We start from the raw sequence: 26,035 nt of genomic DNA, 5'->3' as shown, positions 1-26,035 counted from the left end.
ACACCAATGAAAGTGTAAGTTTTGTGGGTAATCACCAAAGGTATAATTCTAACCCCAATTCTTACAGCTTTTATGGTAGTGATTGGAGGAGACCTCAACACTCAAATCTGTCCTACGGGAACCCTAACATGTTGAGGCCTCCAAATAGGTTTGTTAATGAGCACAGGGAAAATGAATTGGGAATGTTCCCTTACGAACAAGCAAGCCAAGTTCCTCCACAACCCTCTAGCTCACGAGATGAGGTGTTGTCCCTTTTGAAAGGAATATCAGCCCGACTTACAATCAACGAGGAGGTTTGCAAGGACTTGAGCAACCAGTTGGCTCAAATAAACCATGAGATGCAAGAGCAATCCCGAGATGCTCTCCCAGGCATAAAGGAAAACATAGAAATCCCACAAAGGGAATCAGCTCAAGCCATCTCCTTGAGGAATGACAAAAAGGTAGAACCGAGTCCACTATCATATGCATCACTCGAGGTAAGTGAGGAACCGGAAGCGGTAAGCAACCCCGGTTCAAAATCTGAAATTCTAAATCATGTGATAGAGATAAAAGATCAAATCAAAACTTGTGTATCTCAACTACCTTTTCCTCAAAAATTAGAAAAGTTTAGGTTTGCTTCATGCTCAGAAGTTTTCATTCTCTTCGACCTACCAAGAGAATCCAAAAGGGAGCAAACCAAACTTTTTCATAATATGTTTAAATTCGACCTCCTGCTTTCATTAAACTTATTAGAGGCTCTTAATCCGTTTTGTAGGTACGGGTTATTTCTCAAGGAGTTCGAGTTCCTAATGTGAGTAGAAGCTTACACCTAGGAAGGAACTCCATGTCGAGCTAACCGACTATAAAGTAGCGCTTCTTGGGAGGCAACCCAAGTTTGGATTAAACTTTTTCTAGGTTTGTTTTTCTTTTTAATTCAATTATAGATTTCTGTTTTAACTTTGGTTAGTAAGTTGTCTTCTCCACCCTAACTTTTTGCACATGCGCTTGATGGTTTTAGATGCAATGTTGGAACTTATTGCATATTTTAAGTGTGAGGAGGAGGGGTAGACAAACTTATAAAAATTTGTATAATTTTTAAATTTTTGTTGCGTCGTGTCTAGTTTAGTTTTGCGTTTTTCGGGTTTTATTTATGTTTTGCATGTTTAGGACCTAAAACCGTGAACCTCATTCGAATCTAAACTTCGTTATTTGTCATTGAGGACTGAGAACCGAATCTAATTGCATGACAACTAGTTTAGGTGTAGGACACAATCCTTGTATCTGTAAAAGCATGAGCTAAAGTTTGCATTTAGACCCTACTTTTGAAGAAATGTCAAAATCATTACTTAGGTAGATAACTTAAGAATTGAAGGCATGTGATGTTGAACTTGAGTTTGGGGAAAACTAGTAAACACAAAATTGAAACCCAAAGAATTGTGAGTTGAATTTGAGCCTAAGAGCGAACATCAAAAAGCTCTTTTTCTTGACATTTTTGTGTGAATGCTTTGACTTGTGGAAAGATTACAGATTTTGCACCTAATACTGTGTTGAACCTACATGCAATGATTTGAGATGATAAACGATGAAATCAGCCTCATTAGAATTAACCCTTTTTCTTTACCTTATTTTCTGTTTTTCATCCACTCTAGGAAGCCCCTTTGAGCCTATATTTTTATAGTTTATAGATTTTTCTTTCGTTCTAACCTATTTTTGCAAACCACAACTTGGTTTGCTACTTAACCCAAAATTTTTGCAAAGCTCAAATTGAGCCTTTGTTTTCTTCTAGCACCTTATCTTTGTTTATGGCATCAAAGTAGCAAGCCAAAAGGCTAAGAAGTAAATGAGCATTACTATCCAAAAGGAAAAGAAAAACAGAAAAAGAAAAGAAAAGAAAAGAGACAAACAAAAAGAGGAGAACTTCGTTCCCCAGTTCTTAAAATCAAAACGTCTCAAAGAAAAAAAGAAAAAAAAATTATGAACAAAAAGCTCAGTCACTTCATATTTGCTAAAGCCATTTGAACTTTGTTTTTCTAGCGCTAGAACTATTAACCCTTGTTGTACATTTAACCCTCTAACCACATTACAACCCAAATTCGAGGCTGTTTTTGATATCATCGGAGTCATATAGCATAGTAGAGGAACTCGGATGAACGTGCAAAATCAACGTAATCCTAAGTAAGAACATAAGCCGAGAGTAAACACTTTAGCCACCAAAATTGTGTGAATTGAGTGAACTACCTATGGTGAGGTGTTTTACTTAGCGATCCCCTCAAGCTCATTTAATTGAACATGTGTCCTTTTGCTTAAAACTATGGCCTACGATAATTGAAATGCGGCTTTTGGATATCGTGTCTCTACTTTGTATTTCCGAATGCATGTAATTACAGATGCTCGAAATTGTGTCAAGCACCTAGTCAAACCGGGAGGTATTTTAGCTTGCTTGTGATTGCGGGTTTAGTTTTTTTAGTTTACTTGGGGACAAGTAAAGTTTTAAGTGCGAGGAGGTTTGATAGGGGTGAAAAACCCCTATCTTTGGGTACGGTTTTAGGACGGGTTTTAGCATTATTTAGTTAATAAGCGAGCATTTCTCGCATTTAAATGCTTTTGTGTGAGTTAGTTAGGAATTGGAAACGTTTTATGTATTTTCCGTTTTTTAGGCTCATTTTATGACCAATTTAGGCAATTACGGCCAAAATAGCATGCATAGTATAATTCCGTTATCTTTTGAAGCTAATTGGTCCGTCAAAAGTCGCACCAAATGAAGCGTTTGCTCAAAATAAGCGATTGGCAGGTCAATTTAGCCTTTGGACTAATGTTATCTGGAGTTTCTGTACATGCGCAGGTATAAGTTCGGACGAAAAAGGCATCGACGGCAGTCGGCAAGCACACGGGGGCATACCGGGCAAGAATGCTCGACGAGCGGGCCTCCATAGGCCATGCCTGCTCGGGCGAGCAGGATGCCTGCTCGCCGAGTAGGGCGCTGCTCGTCGCGAGTAGCGCCTGCTCGCCGAGCAGCTCGCCCTGCTCGGCGAGCAGACCTGCGGGAATTGGTCAAAAAGACCAATTCCGCCCCCACGATGCCACGACGGACCCCACGACTTCCTACCTGCATAAGGACACAAAAATAGGTCAAAAAGAGGGCCGAACCACGCCTATAAATAGAGTTTTTCCAATGTAAATTAGTATCTTTTATCTTTGTAATTTTCTTAGCTTTTCATCTTGAGAAATCCTCTCCACCTCCTCCATATCCTTCAAACCTCCATTGAAGACACCTCCGAAGCTCCGTTCACCGAGGATTGCTCAAGCTCCATCCTTAAGTCCTAGGAAGATGCCTGCATTGGTAGACAGGTTCCCTGAAAGGGATTTTTCTTCTTTTATATTCTGTCTAGCCTCTGATACATGTTATGAATCCTAGGCTCATTGTAACTTCGTGACAATACTTTCATCTTTGATATATATTATAGTTCTTGTTCATTCAATTGTTTTAATGCTTTAATCTTTGTCTTACGCTTTGTCTGATTGGTTTAACTCATTCGATAATCCCAAAATCAAGTTGGCACATATTGCGAGCTGAATCTGACCTAGTCAGTGCCTATAGGATTGACGACCCTATAGAAGATTAAGCCCAAATTACTGAGCCTTAGAGCTAGTTTCGGCCTTACAAGGGAATCACGAACTAGGGACTTTAGGAGGATAGGTCGGGTTAATCGCCTCGGACACTAGTGACTTAGGTTTTAATTCAATTGCTTAAATAATCTATTTTCATTATCATCGTATCCCTTCATGTTCCTTCGGATAATTGCATTGGTAAAAGATCACTTAGGAGTAGTTTAACTTAATTAGGGGTAGAGTAACTTAATTAGGCGTAGAATAACTTAGTCAGAATCAGATAACTTAGCTAGGAATAGTATAATTCAACCTAGGAGTAGATTAACTTAGAAAAACCAACTCAAAACCCCCTAAGCCTAGATAACACCTGAAACCAAGTAACTCGATACTTGCAGAAATAAATCCTATGGACGATAACCTGGACTTAACCAGAAATTTATTACTTGATAACGACGGGGTACACTTATCCCTTAGTGAGTCTTCATCCCAACTTAGGTGAAGGCGCATCAATCACCACACAACTTGACACCATAAGAGATAAACATAGAGATCCTGGTATCTCAGCCTCTCACTCATTCATAGAAACAACCAATTAATAAATCATTGTTTTTATATTTTAGTAGATTAAACAAACAACCAAACTTTTAATTCAATTTATTAGTTAATATAGGATTTAAGTCGAATAAGGAATAGGAAACTAGTCTCTGTGGGATCGATACCGTTCTTAGGAACGTTTACTACTTAATAAAGATAGAGTCCACTTGCTTTTAGGAGTTAGATATTTTTATCGCCGTCAAGAACCAAGTGGATCTATGTAGGAGATAATTCACAAATTTAAGTCCAGGGGATCAGAGCCTATAAATTACATCTGCCTGGTGATCGAACTCTTATTCTTCAATATGTCCTTTTAGCTCCTCATATTCGAAGAAATCTCCTTTATGTAACGTCATTATTGAATATTGGATTCAATTTTCTTTTTAAATGTAATATTTTAAAATTGTGTTTGAATGGTGAATATTGTGGGTCTAGTTATATTACAAACGGTTTGACTATTTTGGATGTTGATCTAAGCCATGATAGTAGTTTTCCCATTATACTTCTTCTTTTTCTTCATGAATGATAAAGATGTTAAGTTATGGTATGCTAGATTAAATCACATAGACCAAGATCAAATGACTTGATTAGAAAAAGGAAAGTATATTAGGTAGTTTGAGAAAAGTACAATTACCTCCATGTGAATTATGCTTTCGAGGGAAATCTTTAGAAAAACATTTGGTAAGACTACTAGAACCAAAATTCCTTTGCAATTAATTCATTTAGACGTATGTGGTCCAATGAATGTGAGTGATAGACATAGGGCCTACTACTTCATCATTTTCATAGAAGAATATACTAGGTATGGTCACGTCTACTTGATGTCTCATAAATCCAAAAAAATAAGATTTTTCAAGAAGTTCGTGAACTTTGCTAAGGATCAACTAGAACGATAGATTAAAGCTTTCAAAACTGACTATCGTCGGGAATATCTCTCAGATGAATTCAAAGCTTTATGTGATGAAAATGGAATTTAACATGGACTATCCATCCTTTATACTTTGCAACAGAATAGTGTCACCAGAGGAGAAATAGAACTCTTCTTGATATGTGTTAAGCCCAAAATATACTTAAAACATCATTAATATTTACATCAGTTTTGCTACGAATTCGTACTATTTATACCTGTTTAGCGTACTTTTATTTCCAAATATGTTTCTTTCTTGCAAGGTACCTAAATATTTGGTAAAATCCAAATAGGAACAAAAAGAGCTTAAAACAGAAGAAAAACCCTACAAAAGGAGTCAAAGACGACGAAAATCAAACGCACCGAAACGAGGACGAGGTCAGAGACAGAGGAAATCACTCCGTGTCACGACCGAGAATCCTCCATTCTCGATCGCGACACGCGTCGCCAGCTTCTCCTCCTTACCATTTCGAAGGCTAAATATTTGCTACCCCATTCTCGGCCGAGAATTTACATTCTCGGTAAGAGCAGAAATTCTGGAAAGGATATACGTACACGTTCGTTCACAAAGAAATGCGTTCATTCGATTGGATAAGATCGCCTCTTCGTAGCAGACACGTCCCTTAAACCCGACTCTTCAACATCTATAAATAAAGAGTTGAATTCAGAGTTAGAGATATATAGAAAATTGAAGAGAAGATTAGTATAGAATTAACGCAGAAATTCTGAGTCAAGCGATTCAGAGTTAGAAGTTCGATTCTGTAAAAAGCAATATGATGTACACACATTGTTTATCAAATAATTACAAACACAGTAGCATTTAGATTTGTTCATATTAGTTTACATTTTGGTAGTTGACGACCCATCTCTATTCCGAAGATTCAAGGAGAAGATTTAGTAGAGGATCTGCCCTTGAGCCTGACAAACTCTAACGAAACCTAAGGAAAGGATTGACAACCCGTTCGCTTGCAAGTCATCGAAAGTTTCCATGCTTCTTGTTCTCTGTAAACTTGTATCAAATTCACATTTCATCTAATAAAGTTCATTCTATTCGATAGATTTTTATGTAGCACTTTGGTAAATGATCCGAAGTGAGTTCTGGTGTTTTCATTAAAACGTAGTTGAATTCAAAATCATTACAAGGAAACTTTGTTGAACACTTAGACGAATTGATATCTCGGTAGAGTATTAATTTGGTTAAGGAAGCAATCTAACCAGTTAGGGGATTGTTGCGTTCAAAGCCTTTTAATTAGAGGAATTTACGTTATTTCATTTTTATAATTTATACAAAGTTTAAAGTTGTTTTCTTTGCTTAATGCAAACGAATACATTTGTTTACTTTTCTAAAGAACTAAACGTTTCTGTTTTGCAAATTCACCCTTAAATCAGAAGAGGTTTCTAACATTCATTATATTCAAATCTAATTCTTGTTCTAGCAATTTCAAAACCAAATCCCATTAAACAATTTTACATTTTATAAACCTTGAAAGTAAATCTAACCGATTCAAAATAAGTTTTCGTTAAAAAGTGTTCCATGTGGGTTCGATATCTTTTATTACTACAAGCGTATACCGTGCACTTGTGGAAATCGCTCAACAAGTTTTTGGCGCCGTTGCTGGGGAACGCCAAAATTTTTAACAAAAATTTAGATTTTTCGTGTTTTATTTCGAATCTAGGATTACATATACTTATTCAAACTTTTATAATTTAATTATTTTTAATTATTAACATATTTATTTTTCAAATTCTGTTTTGAAGGTAGTTTCGGTTCGTGCAAGATTTCAGGTTCATGCGCAGTTCTCGAAGTTCAGGCATTGCACCAAACCCTTTAGACCCAGAGATTGAAAAACCCATAAAGAAAAACAAGAAAAACAAAAACAAAACTCCCGTAAAAACAAATACCGAGCCAGAAAAAATGGCAAATCCACCAACACTTATGGATTACGCTAGGCCAGGAGTGGCCGGTGTAACCAACAGCATAGTTAGACCTAGAATTGTCGCAAACCAATTTGAAATTAAGCCACCATTGCTTAATATGTTGCAAAATAACGTAACATTTCACGGGTTGCCTAACGAAAATCCTACCACCCATTTGACAAATTTCCTAGAAATTTGTGACACTTTTAAAATAACAGATGTGACTGCCGAAGCAATCAAACTTCGCCTTTTTCCTTTTACTTTGAAGGATAGAGCCAAAGAATGGTTAACTTCTATGCCAGCCGCAACATTTGAGACTTGGGAACAACTTGCCCAAGCATTTTTATCAAAATATTTTCCTTTAGCAAAAACCGCAAGAGTCATAAAAGAGTTAACATCTTTTTCTCAAAATGACAATGAAACTCTTTATGAGGCTTGGGAACGTTTTAAAGAACTTCAATGTTTATGCCCACACCACCAATTGCCCGCTGAACTTTTAATGCAAACATTTTATAATGGATTAAATCCTACAACTAGAGGTTCATTAGATGCTATGTCTGGAGGGTTATTCATGAAGAAAACATCAGCCCAAGCAAGAGAACTTTAGGAGGAAATGGCGATCAACAGTAGTATGTGGCCCGCGGAGCGTGGACACATACCAGTGGTGAAACCATCATCCTCAAACACATCATCGGTTAAAGGTATAGTGAATCTTGATCCAGTTGCGATGTTACAAGCCCAATTTTCTGCCTTATCGCACAAAATTGATAGGTTTATGGCACCGTGCGATCCTAATGGTAATACAATCCAAACGGACGTTGATTATGAAGGTATGAGCGAGATTGAACAGGTAAATTTTGTCCAATGGCAAAACCAAACTAACAACCCTTATTCCAATACTTATAATCCTGGATGGAGAAATCATCCTAACTTTAACTGGAGAGATAATAATAATAATACGAATGCTAATCAAAATCGTACCAATAATTATCAAAATCAATCAAGAGATACAATTAGCACTTTATCTTCTAAGATCGACAAATTTATTGATGCTATGAGTGGAAAAATAAGTAATCACGATGATGGTTTTAAACGGATCGAGAATAAATTCGATCAGCTTATTAAAAACCAATCATCTAGCATCCATAATTTGGAGGTTCAAATTGGACAACTTGCTAAATCAATTCCATCCCGCAAAGAGGGAAGTCTTCCCAGCCATACGGAGGAAAATCCGAAAGAGCATGTTAAGGCTATCACTCTTCGTTCTGGAAAAAACTACTTAGGTCCGGAAATGCCCGGGGATTCAACTTTACTAGGAACTGATTTACCAAAATCCAACTAAGATATATCCAGCACTAAAAATTCACCAATAAACTCGAGTACAAAAACTTTTGTACCTAAACCACCTTTTCCACACAAAGTCCGAAATAAGGATTATGACAAACAACTTTTAACATTTTTAGACAAACTTAAAAATTTGCACATTAATTTGACATTTATGGATGCGATTACGAAAATTCCCAATTATGGTAAGTTCTTAATAGATTTAATTTCAAAGAAAATCAGTTGGGAATGAATATCATCCATTTCACTAACTGAAGACTGTAGTTCGATAGTGTCGAGTACTTTGCCTACTAAACTCAAAGATCCCGGATGTTTTACTATTCCGTGTAAATTGGGAGATATTGAATTCCCAAGTTGTCTTTGTGATTTAGGAGCAAGCATAAACTTAATGCCTTTGTCTATTTTTAATAAGTTAGGTTTAGAAGAAGATATCAAACGTACCAATATGGTTTTGCAATTAGCGGATCAAACCACTAAGAGACCATATGGTATAATTGAGGATGTTTTGGTTAAAGTTGATAAATTTATTTTTCCTACCGATTTCGTTATATTAGATTTTGCATATGACATTAATTGTCCACTAATTTTTGGTAGACCGTTTATGAACACGGGACGTGCTCTAGTTGATGTGTCGGAAGGGAAAGTAGTTTTAAGAATAGGAGAAGATAAGATCGAGTTTGATATGAACAAAGCAATGAAATATCCTATGGAGGATTTCGCTTGTATGAAACTTGATTTAGTTGAAGAATGTGTTAATGACATTATTCAAAAAGAAGAAGTAATAGAACCTATAATGGGTGAAGAATTAGAAGATAATGACCCAGAGCCTTTGATTCGAGAAGATGGACCAGTTCCGCCTTCAATTGTAATACCCCCTAAATTAGAACTTAAAGAATTACCAAACCATTTGAGGTACGCTTTCTTAGGCGAAGGCAATTCTCTACCTATAATAATCTCTAACAAATTAACACATGTTTAAGAAGAAAAATTGAAAGAAGTTGTTAGAAATAGGATAGGAAGTATGGGATGGCAAATTTCAGACATAAAAGGAATTAATCCTAGTATTGTAATGCACAGAATTCACTTAGAAGAAGATAAGCCACCTAAAGCGGATAAGCAAAGACGCTTAAATCTGAATATGAAAGAAGTAGTCAAAAATGAGATTACTAAACTTTTAGACAATGGAATCATTTATACTATTTCGGATAGTGAATGGGTTAGTCCAATCCATTGTGTACCTAAAAAGGGAGCCATAATTGTTGTAAGGAATGACGAAGGTGAATTAATACCTACGCGAACCACCACCGGTTGGAGGGTTTGTATAGATTATAGGAACCTTAACAAAACAACCAGGAAAGACCATTTTCCTCTACCTTTCATTGATCAAATGATCGAAAGGATAGCTGGTCATGCTTTCTATTGTTTTCTAGATGGTTACTCCGGATTCTTTCAAATATATATTTACCCAGATGACCAAGATAAAACAACCTTCACATGTCCTTATGGAACGTTTGCATATAGGAGAATGCCTTTTGGTCTATGTAATGCACCAACAACATTTCAACGTTGTATGACTGCAATTTTTAACGATTTCATTAAAGATGTCATGGAAGTTTTTATGGATGATTTTTCCGTTTATGGAGATTCTTTCAATGCATGTTTACAGAACTTGGATAAAGTTTTGTCTAGATGTGAAGAAACGAATTTAGTATTAAACTGGGAAAAATTTCATTTCATACTCGACGAGGGAATTGTTTTAGGTCATAAAATATCTGAAAAAGGTTTAGAAGTGGATAGAGCAAAAACCTCAGTGATAGAAAAATTACCCCCTCCAACTACTATTAAGGGATTACGGTCATTTTTAGGACATGCAGGTTTTTACAGACGATTTATTAAAAACTTTTCTATAATTTCCAAACCACTTACTAATTTACTCATGAAAGACTCAACCTTTGATTTCAATGAAGATTGTGTCAAGGCCTTCGAAACCTTGAAAACAGCGTTAGTCAGTACACCCATTATTGCTAAACCCGATTGGGATCTACCTTTTGAAATCATGTGTGATGCAAGTGACTTAGCCGTTGGATGTGTTTTAGGTCAAAGGAATGATAAGAAACTTCATATTATTTATTATGCCAGTCACACACTGTCAGGTGCACAATTAAATTACACCACAACCGAAAAACAAATGCTAGCGGTAGTTTTTGCATGTGATAAGTTTAGGTCATACCTGTTAGGTTCTAAAGTTATTATTTATACCGATCACGCAGCTTTAAGATATTTGTTTGCTAAGAAAGATGCAAAACCACGTCTAATTAGATGGGTTTTGTTGTTACAAGAATTTGATTTAGAAATTAAAGACAAAAAGGGAGTAGAAAACCTTGTCGCCGATCATCTATCAAGACTTGAAGATGAAAACGGTCCTATAGGTGAGACTATCGGTATACGAGATGATTTCCCTGATGAATATCTCTATCAAATAAAAAGTGCCATGTCACCATGGTATGCGGATATCGCAAATTATCTCGCAGCCAACATTGTTCCGGAAGGATTAAATTTCCAACAAAAGAAGAAATTCTTTTTTAACATTAAACAGTATTTTTGGGAAGATCCTTCCTTATTCAGAACTTGTGGTGACGGAATGATTAAGAGATGCGTTAGTGAAAATGAATACGGGTCTATAATGTCAGAATGTCATTCTAGTTCTTATGGAGGGCATAACGGTGTTAGTAAAACAGTGGCCAGGATATTAGAATGTGGATTCTTTTGGCCGACGTTGTTCAAACACGTCCGTTCATTTATTATTCATTGTGACAAATGCCAAAGAACAGGGAATTTAGGAAGAAAAGATGAGATGCCTCTCACAAACATACTAGAAGTTGAAGTCTTCGACATGTGGGGAATAGATTTCATGGGACCTTTTCCCCCTTCTTTTGGTAAAACTTACATATTAGTAGCCGTAGATTATGTTTCAAAGTGGGTTGAAGCAATTGCAACCCCGACGAACGATTCTAAGGTTGTTGTTAGGTTTCTTGAAGATATATTTTGTAGATTTGGTTGCCTTAGAGTCATTGTAAGTGATGGTGGTACCCATTTCATAAACCGAAGTTTTGATATACTTATGAAAAAATATGGAGTACACCACCGCGTGTCAACGCCATACCACCCTCAATCGAATGTTCAGGCAGAGATAACAAATAAAGAACTCAAATGGATTCTAGAGAAAATAGTTTCGTCTTCAAGAAAAGATTGGTCTTGTAAACTTAACAATGCGTTATGGGCATACCGTACTGCATTCAAAACACCAATAGGAATGACGCCATACCGATTAGTGTATGGGAAAGCATGTCATTTACCAGTAGAATTAGAGCATAAAGCCTATTGGGCTATTAGAAAACTTAACTTTGATTTACAACAAGCAGGTAAGAAACGTTTGCTCAACTTAAATGAGTTGGATGAGCTACGTCGTCTATCTTACGAAAATTCAAAAATATATAAAGAAAAAGTGAAAAAATGGCACGACGCCAAAATTAAAGTCAAAAGCTTTAACATTGGGGATAAGGTGCTGTTATTTAATTCACGGCTCCGTTTGTTTCCTGGTAAACTTAGGTCCAGATGGACAGGACCATATTTAGTCATTAAAACATTCGACTATGGATCTTTGGAACTTGAAGGACCTAACGGAGTTCGCTTCAAGGTTAACGGTAATAGATGCAAAATTTATTACGAAAATGTTCCAATAAAGGAGATTGAGTTCATAACACAATTTCCTGAAGATTAATTCGTTTAAATTTCGTATACTTTTTCTTTGTTTTGTTTTGTTTTGTTTTAATTTTTGTTAGTTTAAATTTTTAGATGCATGAAAATATGTTTAAGTCATGTTTTTAGTCTAATTTTAGGTCAATAGTTCGAATTAGAAGAGATTCAGTGATTCTCAGCCGAGAATTTGGAATTCTCAGTTGAGAACTTACATTTTCATAATTGTCCAAATAGGTAAGAGATTTTCTGAACTTACCGAGAATTTATAATCTCGGCCGAGAATCAGAAATATAGGGTTTCGATGCCTGATTTCCGCAAGGAAATCAGCGTGTCGCGACCGAGAATTGGGATTCTCGGTCGCGACACGGGTATCTTCTGCACCATCAGACCTGTTTCTTCTTTATCCTGCAGACATAGCCTTTCAAACTCGAAAACTTGAGTTCCTTCAACATTTTGAGGTATGAATTTATGCCTTTTCGAATCAAAACAACACCTTTTTTTCGTCCTATGATTCCTATAAATACATTTTAGAGGTCCAGATTTCTGTTACAACCTTTTCTTTTCCTCTTTATCAGAACAAAATTCTGATTTTCTCAAACGCTCCATTAACAGAAAAGTGACAGAAACATTTTTCTTCTTTATTTCTCACAAAACCATGACTACCAAACATAAATCCCCTAAGAAAATTGCTGCTTCTAGCAATAAGCGTCCCGACTTATCAAAACGTTATGGTGCGCCCTTTCCTATCTTCAACCATGACGAAGGCAGGCGCTACTATAAACTTCGTTACGCATTTTTCGTCGGTATGCTATATATGGACGAGTTTTTAAATAAGCAACTCGGCATAAGCGATGACATGAGTCGCTATTTGGACAGATTGGGATGGACTAAATTCGCCAATATGCGATTTCCTATAATAGGAGACTGGATTCTCGAGTTCTTCTGTACAGTTCGTTTTGTGAATAAACGACGAGTGCGTCTTAGTTTTCGTCGAGATGGCGAAATCTTTACTTTTGGGTATCCTGAGTTACATGCCTGGTTTGGTTTTCCCTCGAGGGATACGATCAAACGTCATCCTGGCAAAGATATGACATCCACTGATATATGGAGGATGCTAACGGGATTTTGGCGTTTCAATCCTCGTCTCGCCTACAACCAATCCTTTCACTCCAACTCGATGCTGTATCTACACAAATTCCTGTGTCACAGTCTTTTCGGTCGCACGTTTAGTAGTGTGGTCCAAGACACCGATTTATATGTCCTTGGAGATATATTCCAGGGCAATACAGTTGATACCTCCAAGATTCTGATGGAAGGTCTTGTTACCGCTTCTCGATCCAAGGATAAGAAGATTGGTTTCGGCAATATCATTTGTGGGATAATTCTCGGGACCAAGGGAACTATTTCTATCCCTTGGAGCGATGCTGAATCATTTCCGACTTTGGACTATGAGTTCTTGGAATATGACGGCCTCGTGAAACGTGTTTTTAGAGCAGGCCCGCATTTTCTTTCTGTACCAGAATGTCAAGCTTTTGTGCAATTGAAAATTGATCGCTACAGGGCTAGAGAAATCCCGATTAATAGGGATGAGTATATATAATAGTTTTAGTTTCTTAGTTTAATTTATAAATATTTGTGTATTTATGTTATTTATGTACTTTCTTTATTTTTATGTTTTATTTTGTACATATTTGCTTCAATAAAAAATTTCTATTTATTTTGATTCAATTTCTTATTCTGATCTTGATTACATCTAAATCACAGTTGCTTAGTCCGATAATAATGATGAAATTGAACTTATATGATTTTTATACTTGAATTAACAAATATGTCCATAATTTCATCATATTAATCCATTAATATTCTATATCAATAAATTAAGATTTTATATATACATGAATTAGTATTTTTATTAATGTTGGTTCATTTAACTTACATGAATGAATGCACATTAATGTTTCATTAAAATCTCATCAAAGCATTTATCTTTCATTATTTTTTCCAATTAATATGGACAAACCTTTGGTTTTCCTTATAATTTAATGCTTTTCATTTATATATTCAAGTACCAGTACAGTTTTAATCAGGTTCAGGACATAAATACTCAGAAAATTACACGAACCAAGTCAAAATGCGCAAAAACAAGTCACCAGGGCCCGATTCTCGCCCGAGAATTGCAAATTCTCGGTAAGTTCAGCAAGATTGGCCACATTTCAGAGCGATTTGCCCTCTGAAATTGCCGTGTCGCGACCTGCAGGCACACTAATTCCGGATTTTTTGCACTCTTTTTTCCCCTTTTCCTATTCCTACTCTACCTATACTTAACCTTATTTCACCCTATATATACCTATACCTTACACAAACCTCACATCACCTCACTTTTTACCCAATCCCCTACTCTAAACTCTTCCCAATACATTACTTTTACTCTTCCCAATTTATTCATTACCCCTTCTAACCACTTACCCTTTCAACTCCAAATCAATTCATTTATTACCCTACTATTCCCAACTCATCTTCAACCTTTGGTTTTTCTCTCTACCATTCTTCATCTTTGTTCTTCAAAAGCCCTAAGTAACTCAATCATGCCTAGAACAAAGCGTGTTGGTCACAAGCCTCAAGTTACGGAAGTTAATCGCCTCCGTGTCCGTTGTGGAGCTCCTTTTGACATCAACTCCGAGGAAGAAGCAAGTCGATACACACATTTTTCAAGCTCAAAGAGAGAGTTTGTGGGTATGCCATTCCTTGACTTTGATACGGTAAGGGATTTAAACTTCTCTACTAGGATTAATGCCTTCTTGGAAACTTTGGGTTGGCAAACCTTTGCCTTTATGCGTTTTCCTAGTATTACGGAGTATATAGTGGAGTTCTTGGTCACTTTAGAAATCGATAAGAAAAAGACTTCAATTCGTTTCCGCAATAATAGTGTTACTTACACTATTAATTATGAAGCCATGGGAAACATGTTTGGTTTTCCTACTGCTGATTTCCATGACAAGCCTCGTGATTTTGATAATGATGATATTTGGCATACTCTTTCGGGGCAATCTTATTTCAATTCCAAGAACACATCTAGCAAAATGATTAGGGATAATTGTTTGCTCTATTTTCACAAGTTCTTGAGTTTTTCTTTGTTGGGCCGGGTTGAGAGCTCGAAGATTCAAGTTCGAGATTTGTTTATTTTTTATAGCTTGTTTAAAGGATTGAGGGTTGATAGCATAGGGATGTTTTTTGATAATTTGTTTCGTGCTTCGAGGGCTCACACCATTCAAGTCCCTCTCGGTAATTTTATCGCCGCTATTGTTTTGGGTGCCCGTGGCGAGTTAGAAGATTATGACATGTCTACCTACCATGGATATGTTCCGCTTTTGAACCTCTCGGCTCTTGAACGAGTGCATTTGTTGCTTACTTCAGTTCCTCCGGTTTTTGTCTCTTATGAATCCCGTATTGCTCATCTTCGTGGCACTATGGGTGGATGAGCTTCTAGTTCTCAATTTGCAGGTACCGAAGGAGGAGAAGAGGCGGAAGAAGAGGATGAGGAACCACAAGCACAACCGCAACCCCAAGCACCTCAAGATGATGATCCGGTGGATTTGAGGCGCATTTTGAACCAAATCAATGAAAATAATCGTAACATGCATTTGAGGATTGATGATTTGGTGGAGAATAATATGATGATTAATGACAACCTCAACAACTTACGGAGGGAGCACAAATCTACTCGTCGTCGGATGCTTTCGTTTTTCCGTCGCCAAAATGTTGACACTTCACCATCCCCAACGGATTCACCTCCACATGCTTAGGTTTTATCACCTCTTTTATTCCTTTCCTAATTCTTGTTTTGTTATTTTTCATTTTAAGTTTGGTACAATTTTATTTTTACTATGTTTGGTACAATTTTTAAAATTTTATGATGGATGATTTTCCTTTATTTACATTCTCTTTTATTTCGTATTTTTCTTCGTGTTTTATCACTTTTTGCACCAATGAGGACATGGTCCAATTTAAGTGTGGGAGGAGATATACATATATCATTTATACACGTACGAATAAATGCAAGGAGTACGAACAATTGTCATCCGTTTTACCATAAAAAAAAACACATATTAATATTTATAAACACTACTTTCAAATGCAACAATTGTTTTATGCAAATGCAACAAGCTTTTACACAATTTATTTAACATTATTTTTCATAACTTTACATTTTCATATGATTAAATATATTTTAACTTATGATTATGTTAGGTTATCATTATCGTTGGAAATAATATTTCTATACGGGCAACATTATTTTTCAAATTTTTCATAAATCTCCGATACGATTTTAAGTAAAATTGTCTCGAGTGAATATATTTTAAAAAAAATAAATAAATTCTTTATTTTCAATCTCTATTTTATATCATGCAAATCATGATACAATAAATATTATTTTAAATTTTCAATTAGGTTTATAGGCATTAAATTGAACTAACAATTTTTGTTCGGTTTGATTTCGTCTTACATTAACACCAATTGAAGTTTTCAAGGAAACTTTAGCCATAATACATGTTGAATTTTAAGTCAATATAGGATGAATGAGTTATCTTTCTTTTTCCCAATTTACAAAGATCATAAATTCATATTAATTAATCAATTAGTTGAATTCTTAACTTTTGGCCACGATTGAGACCAACCTTATCACAATCGAGGTATGAAAGGGAAGAATAATTAAGTACCGTTTAATTTTGGCCACGATTGCGACCACCCTTATCACAATCGAGGTATGGAAGGAACGTTAAAAATAATAATAAAGCGTGTTTAAGTTTAAAGTAACGATTGCGTCCACCCATGGCATGGTCGGTACCTCTTAAGCGAACACAAAGCAAATAAAAATAATTAAGTACCGTTTGAGACCACGATTGAGACCAACCTTATCACAATCGAGGTATGAAAGGGAAGAATAATTAAGTACCGTTTACTTTTGGCCACGATTGCGACCACCCTTATCACAATCGAGGTATGGAAGGAACGTTAAAAATAATAATAAAGCGTGTTTAAGTTTAAAGTAACGATTGCGTCCACCCATGGCATGGTCGGTACCTCTTAAGCGAACACAAAGCAAATAAAAAGCATATAAAGTTACGATCAAGACCACCCTTATCTCGGGCGTAACTAGCAAAAGAAAAATTAACCTAAGTACTTATTTAAATTTAATATATCTCATATATTAGTTTAGGTTTGGGAAAGGAAATTCAGTGCTTTGAAATGCCTTGAGATGAAAGACTCAATAACATGCGTGCTTATATCGTCCCGAATACTCCAAATCAAAAATTGAAATACAAGACGAATGATATATCGTATTTATACTAGTTAGTTTGATATTTTGCGTATAAATTTATCATGCGAAGTTAATCTTTTTCGTCTTAACTAATTTAAAAAGGTAATACCAAGATATATGTTTTATGTTCATAAAGAGATTAGTGAAGAATAAATTCAGTGAAATTTTGCTCGGGACTAGCAAAAGATTAAGTGTGGAGATTTGTTAAGCCCAAAATATACCTAAAACATCATTAATATATACATCAGTTTTGCTACGAATTCGTACTATTTATACCTGTTTAGCGTACTTTTATTTCCAAATATGTTTCTTTCTTGCAAGGTACCTAAATATTTGGTAAAATCCAAATAGGAACGAAAAGAGCTTAAAACAGAAGAAAAACCTACAAAAGGAGTCAAAGACGACGAAAATCAAACGCACCGAAACGAGGACAAGGTCAGAGACAGAGGAAATCACTCTGTGTCGCGACCGAGAATCCTCCATTCTCGGTCTCGACACGCGTCGTCAGCTTCTCCTCCTTACCATTTCGAAGGCTAAATATTTGCTCCCCCATTCTCGGCCGAGAATTTACATTCTCGGTAAGAGCAGAAATTCTGGAAAGGATATACGTACACATTCGTTCACAAAGAAACGCGTTCGTTCGATTGGATAAGATCGCCTCTTCGTAGCAGACACGTCCCTTAAACCCGACTCTTCAACATCTATAAATAAAGAGTTGAATTCAGAGTTAGAGATATATAGAAAATTGAAGAGAAGATTAGTATAGAATTAACGCAGAAATTCTGAGTCAAGCGATTCAGAGTTAGAAGTTCGATTCTGTAAAAAGCAATATGATATACACACATTGTTTATCAAATAATTACAAACACAGTAGCATTTAGATTTGTTCATATTAGTTTACATTTTGGTAGTTGACGACCCATCTCTATTCCGAAGATTCAACGAGAAGATTTAGTAGAGGATCCGTCCCTGAGCGTGACAAACTCTAACGAAACCCAAGGAAAGGATTGACAACCCATTCGCTTGCAAGTCATTGAAAGTTTTCATGCTTCTTGTTCTCTGTAAACTTGTATCAAATTCACATTTCATCTAATAAAGTTCATTCTATTCGATAGATTTTTATGTAGCACTTTGGTAAATGATCTGAAGTGAGTTCTGGTGTTTTCATTAAAACGTAGTTGAATTCAAAATCATTACAAGGAAACTTTGTTGAACACTTAGACGAATTGATATCTCGGTAGAGTATTAATTTGGTTAAGGAAGCAATCTAACCAGTTAGGGGATTGTTGCGTTCAAAGCCTTTTAATTAGAGGAATTTACGTTATTTCATTTTTATAATTTATACAAAGTTTAAAGTTGTTTTCTTTGCTTAATGCAAACGAATACATTTGTTTACTTTTCTAAAGAACTAAACGTTTCTGTTTTGCAAATTCACCCTTAAATCAGAAGAGGTTTCTAACATTCATTATATTCTAATCTAATTCTTGTTCTAGCAATTTCAAAACCAAATCCCATTAAACGATTTTACATTTTATAAACCTTGAAAGTAAATCTAACCGATTCAAAATAAGTTTTCGTTAAAAAGCATTCCCTGTGGGTTCGATATCTTTTATTACTACAAGCGTATACCGTGCACTTACGGAAATCGCTCAACAATATGGTCCATCGATGATAGCTGAAGTGAATCTACCAATTTCTTATTAAGGATATACATTGCTAACAGTCACTTACATCCTGAACCGAGTACCCTATAAATCTGTCACTTCGGCCCCATATGAATTATGGACAAGTCTAAAACCCGATTTGAGCAATCTCAAACCTTAGGGTTGTACTATCTTCGTCGTAATACCTTAAGTAAATTTGGAAAATTAGATCCAAAAGGTAAAAAAGTGTGTCCTTATAAGATACCCAAATGTATCAAAAGGATATGTCTTGGTGGGAGAAAACAAAGAAGGATGTGTGACAGAACTAGATTCATGAGACATTGTCTTTTTGGAGGATGAGTTTTCTAAATTAGGAGACATAGACCATGACCTCACTTTATTTGAGGAACTAGACTCGAATGGATCTCCTTATTCGAGTGGGAGTGTGATTACAAATTCTTACGGGAATATGGATATTGGTCCCAGTGGGAGTATACCAAACTACGGTGAATATATGACATGTTTACCAAGACTTGGAGCCACGTTGCACTAAAAGGTAAAAAGTAAAACGTCATCAATTTAGTATCAAAGGCACAACTCTTTTAGTCACTCAAGACGATGTGAAGCCAATGAATGTCCAAAAGGCTCTCTCATGTCCTGCAAAAGACAAATGGATTAAAGCAATGGAGGAATAAATGTCTTCCATGAGATTAAACCAAGTTTGGAAGTTGGTTGATCTACCAAAATGATGCATAACCATTAGGAACAAATGGGTTCTCAAAGTTAAGCAAAAGGCGGATGACAGTATCCAAAGATATAAAGCTCATATGTTCGCTAAAGGCTATACTCAATGGGAAGAGATAAACTACGAGGAGACTTTCTCATCTGTTGTAAGGTTTACATCAATAAAAATGATCTTAGCCATAATATCAAGTTCAAAACTAAAGCCAAGTCAAATAGATGTAAAGACTGCATTTCTCAATGGAGATTTGGACGAAGAAATCTATATGGGACAAATTGTAGGTTTCATCGAACCAGGCTGCCGAATGAAAGGTTTGCAAATTAATTAAATCAATTTATGGCATGAACCAGTCTTCAAGACAATGGTACATTTGATTTCATAATAAGATGATATCGAATAACTTCAAGTTGGTTGAAGAAGACCATTGTGTCTATACAAAAAAACTCCAATAGAAAATTTGTCATTTTGTTGCTATACGTAGATGACATCTTTATAGCAGGAAATGACGTTGAATATGTGAGCTAAATCAAAGTTTGATTAAGCTTAAGTTTTTAAATAAAATATATAGGAGAAGCGGCCAATATTCTCGGAGTTAAGATTACAAGAGATCATTCAAAAAAACTCGTTGACACTATTTTAACAAACTTATGTCAACAGAATTATTGACCGATTCAATATGTGGAAATACAAGCTCATTGATAGCCCAATGTCAAAGGATTCGATCCTTAGTAATGATATGTGTCCCCAAACACAAAAAGAAAATTATTATATGAAAAGGTTCCTTATGCAAGTGTCGTAGGCAGTCGGATTTACACGATGTTATGCACAATACCTAATATCTATTACGTCATTGGAATGGTGAGTAGATATCAGTCTAGCGCAGGACAAGAACATTGGTCAGCTGTTAAGAGAATACTTAGATATCTCAGAGCAACTGCAGATTATTCTCTGTTTATCAAGGCAAAATTCTCCAACTAAAAGGATACATAGACGCCAATTGGACGGGAGACCTGGACTAGTGGAAATCCACGACAAGCTACATTTTCTTGCTAGGAAATGGGGAAATATCTTGGAGTAGCAAGAAAGAAACATGTGTAGCACTGTCCATCATAAAAGCATGGTACATGTCATACTCATCTGCAGCACAAGAGGTAGTATGGCTAAACAGATTCATGAACCATCTGAATCTTACTACCTCTGATACTCCAGTAGTTATGAATAGTGATAGCCAATTTGCTATTGCATTTGCCAAAGATCATATGTTCCATGGCAAGTTAAAGCATATAGAGTTCAAATACCATTTTATTAGAGAATTAGTTGCACATAAAGAAGTTATTATGAAATATATTTCTATTCATGACATGGTAGTTGATCCACCTATTAAAACTGTCAAGAGAGATGTTTATGTGAAACATATTAGATCCCAAGAATTGTGTAGGATCTATCTATCTATATATATATATATATATATATATATATATATATATATATATATATTGATATTTGTTGTTATATATATTCTAATGAGGTTGTTATCTGAGTGAAACGAGAGTTGGCTCAATAAACATAAGCGCCTTGCATAAAGAATGAAATTAGTTTCGTTTAAAGCACAAGAGGTAAATATATACGTGTGTAACATAACATATTGACATATAAGGAAGTTATATGGTAACAAAGATAACAACTTAGTAACTTGAGATACTTTATTTTCACAACTAGAAGTAGTCTTTGTATGTTGTAGACTAAAGTTAGATTTTTGGAACATGTGACTTGAAACTTCCGTATGGTGTTTCTTGAGAAGACATGCTCTCCTTTCAAAATAAAGGGATATAACACTATAACACATGATTTTGTATGATGTGTGCTTAGTGACCACGAGATGGAAAAGCATTAATCATAATGGATCTTAACTTTTCCTAGTGTGAGACTCAAATCATGAAGTCATTGTTTCTAGATTACTTTATTCTTAGGACTCTTAACTTGTTCTGAAAGTATGATATGATTTTAATTATTTTAAAAGGAAGTTCTGAAGGCCACGAGTTAATACGAACCGTAAAAGAACTTGACTATTTAAGCAGATTGGATCATGATAGAAAGAACAAAGTAAGAGAAAAAGAATTTCATTTTATCATATCTAAATGTTTATGTTTATCACTGTCTGGACATTTATGCACATGTGCATATTTGTGAAAAATAGAAAATTGTAATTGAGATCAAAGTTTCACATATGGTTGTGAGATTAATTATAGGATAAGGCATACCACCTGTCATTATAAATGTTCAAATCAAAAGGCTATATATCTCCAAGTAGTATATATCACTAGTGTTTTCGATTGTATGTCGGATGCACAAACTATTTGAAACTGAGAAAGAACTTGGATTATGTTCCATTACATGCGAGTGATAGATGTTTGATTTATTCGAGTTTGGACCGAAAAGGAGAACCGTCTGTAGATGGAATAAGCCTAACCCATTAGAGAGAAAATGAGGCTAGAGTTTTAACCTAGTCTCTCCATATAAATAGACAGTTAAGTTGTCTAACCTAATACAGAGAAATAATCTAAGGACGAGGAAAGACTGCCTCTCTCTCTCTCTCTCTCTCTCTCTCTCTCTCCGCCCCCCTCTCTCTGTCTCTTTCATTGATTCGCTCTTACTTCGTGGATCAATCGTTTCTTCTCCCGGTTAACCCCGATATAGTGGAAGCGTGACCAGTAATACAAAGATCGTGGTGATCCGTACTTCACTGAAAATCATATCAAAAGTTATCTATACTACAAGAGGTAATCCTATAACCGATCAACAAATCCATTCTTTTGTCATGATTTCATTGTAAAATTTGATAAAATTGGATCAAATCTTTTATGAAACTAGAAAGTTAAGTATTTGATTCGCATAAAATAAAGTTTAGTGATGATGATGAAATGTTGGTTCAAACTAGATAGATTCTCCAAAATATGCAACTTCCTCCCATATCTAGGAGTGTTAGCATTTCTTCTTTAAAGATACTTAGATTTATATGCGCAGTAACATTTGACTAAAATAAAGTATATATGGATGGATTGATGGGTTATAAGACTTCAATTAAATAAAATAAAATAAAGAAAAGAAAAGAAAAGAAAGGACAGAAACACAACAAAGGAAATTAAATTTTTCAATTATTGGAATATGAAGTAAAGAAGTGGCCACCCAAGGAGGGGGCAAGAATATGATGTTGCATTTTATTTTTAATGTGGGGATTGGGGCCATCCCATTTTATTTTTTCAAAAAACTTAGGTCTTTCTTATCATTACTATAATGAAAATAAATAAATATTTTTATATGGAAAAGGGGAAAACAAGTGGAGAAGACACAACTTGAGCTACATGATTAATTATAGCAATAAAAAGTGGTTGAATTAATGATATGAACAAGAATGTTACTCCCTCCGTTTCATATTGCAGGTCTTTCAGTGTTTCATAATATATATCATTATGATATGATTAATATATATTAAGTCATCTTTTTTTCTGCTATAAAATGTGGATTTACGGAGATTAATTAGAATAATAGACTTATTATAAAATAAATAAATAGTGGAATCAATAAATAAGGGGTAATAAAGTTTTTTTTAATATTCTTAATTTATGTACAACTCTCTAGAAAGACATGTAAAATGAAACGGATGAAGTATTTTCTAAGAAAATATCTATAACGAAGACCCGGTTAAAAAGAAATTGGATTTGATGTTAAAGTGGTTAGAGTATTTCTAAGAGACTTTTAATCCACTCTTTAAAAATAATATAAACAAGTAACTCTTAGAGACCATTTGGTTTGCACAGGGGTAACAAAATGGAATTGAAAAAGGGAAACAAGGAGAAAAGAATTGAAACCCTGAATTTATGTCTGTCTGTTTGTTTGAGTTCCACAAAGGGAATGATATACCTCTGATTCTCTTTATGACTATTTGGTTCAAATGAGATAATAAACCAGAGTTGTATTTTTGTAATAATAATTTCTATACATATATGTGCATGTATTAATAAATTAATCACATGTAAGAATTAAAATCAATTACTTCAAAAATTAAAATCAAAAGATGATAAAACATAGAAAACTGAAATAAAATAAACAATGAAAATGCATAAACATTCTATTTTAAAAAGAAATAATCATTTTAATATAATTGAAAATAAATATTAAAACTGAATAATATGACGAAAAAAATTGTTCGAAATTATTTTTCAGTGCAAAAAAGTAAAAATAAATAAGTACAATATATGAATGAAATTAATCTAAGCATAAAAAAGAATCAAAAATGAAATTAATCTAAGTATAAAAAAGTACAAATAAACAAATATATGAATGAAAATAAAAATTAAAAAGTAAAATAGAGACTAAAGTATAATTTTATAAGGAGGGTAGGGGTTTAAGTTAGTAAGTAGGTGTTTGGTTGCTCATTTTCATTCTCTTGTTTGCTTTTCACTTCAAAATGAGATAAGGGTAAAGCGTGTAAATAAATTGATGGTAGGAGTTATAAATAAGGGATGATAAAATTGTAATTAAGAGGCAGTTGGAGAAAGGATAAGGTTGGTTCGCAAGAGCCTTTAAAAAAGTTCACACGACGTGTGGGAATAGCCACACGACACATAGGATTAATTTTAAGAAACATAAACTTTTGCCTTGGTGACTTGAAAGTCCACACGACGTGTGGGGATAGCCACATGACGTATGGATTAACATAAATGAGTATAAACTCCCAATTTGGATCCACATGACATGTGGGTTTTTAACACACCGTGTGGGCTCTATTTCCACACGGTTTGTCATCTCTCCCTCTCGGCGTGTCGTCCATTTGGCCTGACTTCTTCTAACTACCTGATTTTATATATTCGGTTAACTTGATTCCCTCATTATACACTCCCTCTTAAAAAAAACTTGATCTCAAGTTGCTTGTTGAGAATGGAAGAAACTCGTCGATCTTGAACAGACTCAAAGCTTTCAATCCGAGCAAAAGTGTATTTCTCAATGAATTCATGAAGACGACTCCACAAGCTTCCAGATTCACCTTCTTCGCAAGAGCTTCATCCCTTATTTCAACTTGTGACTTGCCCCGTTTCTCATTCTACTTGACAGATAGCTTCCACTTCCTACCAGCATCAAATGAAATATCTCGACAATGGTTGTCAAACCACTCCTCAATATTACTTTGAATGCTCTTCCAAACTCCCACATCATGTTGAATGGACAAACCCAGACTTTCTCATCCTCCACTTCACTAACTTGAAGACTAGCCAAAACCATCTTTCGCTCATACCCGACCTCAAATGAAATGTCTTGGCGACAATTATAAACCCAATTTAGAGCCCTGTGAACACTCTTCAAAACCCCTACATGACTTTACGTTGAATATCCCTGAACTTCTCTACCCCTCACTTCACTAACCCAGATTATATACTCAACCTCTTCTCGTCTATTATCGACATCAAATATAATATCTCGACGGCACTTGTCAACCCACTCCACAATGATCCCATGAACACTTGTATAAGCTCCTCCTTTATCTTGAGTTGACAATCCTGAAACTTCTAGATTCTTCTCTTCACTAACTCATACACTATTCTACAACTCTTGAATTTCTCCCATCTTTTCTATATTCCCTCGAATGTCATTCCCATTCACTAAATGTTCCAAGAACCCCATACTCTTCACCACAATATTATATTTCATAGAATCCTCATAAGGTTTATGCTCCCTCAACAAACCAAACATAGCTTCCAACTCATACATTTCCACAAAGCATAAAACAACAACCAAATGGAAGTTTTGATTCATTTGCGACATGAATGTTGTTGAAACCAGTTTTGATGAAGTTTTTTGTTATGATAAAAATAACAATTTTAGGAATTAGATCCCCAAAGTATTGAAATTCATATTTAAATCAATGTGTTTTTATTTCTAACAAATTGTTTAAGTGTCTATATATATTTGAGGAAATACACACAAGTAAAAAGGCCTTAATAAAATTAAAGGCCCAAGCCGAAACATCCAAGAATCCAGAAGCAGAAGCCTATGCGAAAGTCAATAGAAGACTTTCTATTTCTGGTAAAATTTCAGAAGATAGAAGAATGTCAGACAACCTGTCTTTCTCGACAATCACAAATAAGGAAATGCGCAATTTGCGTGTCTGCAAGTTCAGAATTTAGAAGCAGATCATTGTACCATGTCTCACCGGTCAACTAGCT

General features: G+C 35.1%; 1 non-coding gene across 1 annotated transcript; it reads right to left on the bottom strand.

Moving 5' to 3' along the window:
* Nucleotides 1–7,382: 7,382 nt before the first annotated feature.
* LOC136204305 (small nucleolar RNA R71) lies at nt 7,383–7,489 on the bottom strand. The gene has a single exon (XR_010675150.1). It is a non-coding gene; the product is annotated as a small nucleolar RNA R71 (small nucleolar RNA).
* Between the last annotated feature and the right edge of the window lie 18,546 nt (nt 7,490–26,035).

The sequence above is a fragment of the Euphorbia lathyris genome, chromosome 8 (assembly GCF_963576675.1).
Source record: "Euphorbia lathyris chromosome 8, ddEupLath1.1, whole genome shotgun sequence".
Classification (NCBI taxonomy): Eukaryota; Viridiplantae; Streptophyta; class Magnoliopsida; order Malpighiales; family Euphorbiaceae; genus Euphorbia; species Euphorbia lathyris.
Note: the sequence above shows the minus strand (reverse complement) of the source record. Positions and strands in the feature narration are given on the sequence as shown.